The sequence below is a fragment of the Euprymna scolopes genome, chromosome 34 (genome assembly GCF_053919585.1).
Source record: "Euprymna scolopes isolate OS-2025 chromosome 34, ASM5391958v1, whole genome shotgun sequence".
In the NCBI taxonomy this organism is placed as follows: Eukaryota; Metazoa; Mollusca; class Cephalopoda; order Sepiida; family Sepiolidae; genus Euprymna; species Euprymna scolopes.
The window spans coordinates 19,386,737-19,388,449 of record NC_136515.1 but is presented as its reverse complement, the minus strand read 5'-3'; the positions used below and the strand labels follow the sequence as shown (position 1 = coordinate 19,388,449).

Sequence of the window (1,713 nt, the reverse complement as noted above, 5' to 3'; positions counted from 1 at the left end):
AAGTAGACACTCTAAAATATCCACACTAACGTACTGTACTTACAATAACCCTTATTCATGAGTGGCTTCCGGGCCTTGATAAGTGGTGACCACTTTGTAAAAAAAAAAAAAAAAAAAAAAAAAAAAAAAAAAAAAAAAAAGAATATATTCTCAGTGACCGAGTGACCTGAATTGACCGAACAAAGGTGCCAGCACTAAAAAAAAAAAAAATGTCCCCAAAACGGTTTCATATTCAACTGTGAACTCTCTGAGAGAGTTCACAGGTTAGTAAATAACCTCTAGTAAGTAAGTGTGAAAACAAATTTAAACATTTAAGTGTGAGATCCCCTCAGTGCGGCTCTTTATAAAAAAATTTTTTTCTTGATATATGACAAATGTTAGCAGATGTTTATTCTGGGCTGTTTTTCTCATGAAAATCCCTGAATCAAAAAAAAAAAAAAAAAAAAAAAAAAAAAGCCAAATTAAAAAAAAAAAAAAAATCTACAAGTTTTGACATCCAAGCTACTTTTTAAATTATTTAATTGTGACAGAAATTTTGAAGACTAAAATTATTTAAAAAAACAAAACAAAAAAAAAAAAACAAGAAATTCGCGAAAAAAAAAAAAAAAGAAAAAAGGCCAACTTGGCAACTGGAAGTTTTGCAGAATTACTTCCCTTCTTGCCGTCATAATAATTCTTTCTTGTCAAATAGATTTAAATCATTTAAAAAGAAAACAAACAAAACAAATTTAGTACTAAATCTACGTAAGTCTTAAGTTTTTAAATAATCTGAAAATATGGATGTTAAGAAGAGAATAACATTATTATTCGTAAAACTAATTAATGATTGTTGATTTGTTATACAAACATGCAAATATACGGCAGCGCTACATCTGGTTTTGTTTTCTCTGTCTATATATGCAGTGCGTGCGATAGAGTAGGATATGTTCATTGCACTTGCCGTCATTGGCACTCATTAGTCTTTTTTTTTTAAGGACTCTGAGCGGAATTTAAAATCAAGATATTCCGATTCCAAATTTCTCTAAATCCGTGGCAGCTGTAGCTCATTTAGCACGGCGCCCGAAATTTTAAAAAATCTTACGATCCGTAGGTACCTCCAACACACGCCAGTTTTACCCCCCCCCCCCATATGTAACACGATGTGATTGTAATTTAATTTAATATTATCATCCTAACTTTTTCCCCATTTAAAAGAAAAAGCTTCATATAAACGGCTAATCTTTTTTTTAAATTTTTTACAACATACAAAAATAATGAAAATGCGAAACTGTTTTTATTAAATTGTTAGGTGAAAGTACCCTCGCTATTTTTTAATATTATTTTCAAGTTTAATTAAAGTTTTACGATACCTGTTTTATTAAATTGTTAGGTGAAACTATTTTTAAATTTTGACTTTCATCATTTTTCCTGTTAATAATTACCTATAACGATAAACTCTGGCAAAAAATATCCATCTAAAAAAGAAGAAAAAAAAACATAAAATCATAAAAACAAAATAATGCACAAAGTTCAAGCCAAAAGAAATAAATAAACTAGGACACACGCAAAAATTCTTTCCTTGTAAAAATAATAACGACTCACTAAGTCGAACTACGTACAACATAGGATCCGTTCGTTCGCTCGTAGGGTAGTAGTCATGTCAGCCCCCCCCCCCCCGGCGAAATTTAGCCTAAATTAGTCGTTCTAAAATGGATGATCGAAAATAAGATCCCA

General features: G+C 30.4%; 1 pseudogene; it reads left to right on the top strand.

Annotated features, from left to right (window-relative positions):
• The first annotated feature begins 932 nt into the window (after positions 1 to 932).
• LOC145259407 (U11 spliceosomal RNA) lies at positions 933 to 1,061 on the top strand (annotated as a pseudogene).
• The last annotated feature ends 652 nt before the right edge of the window (positions 1,062 to 1,713 follow it).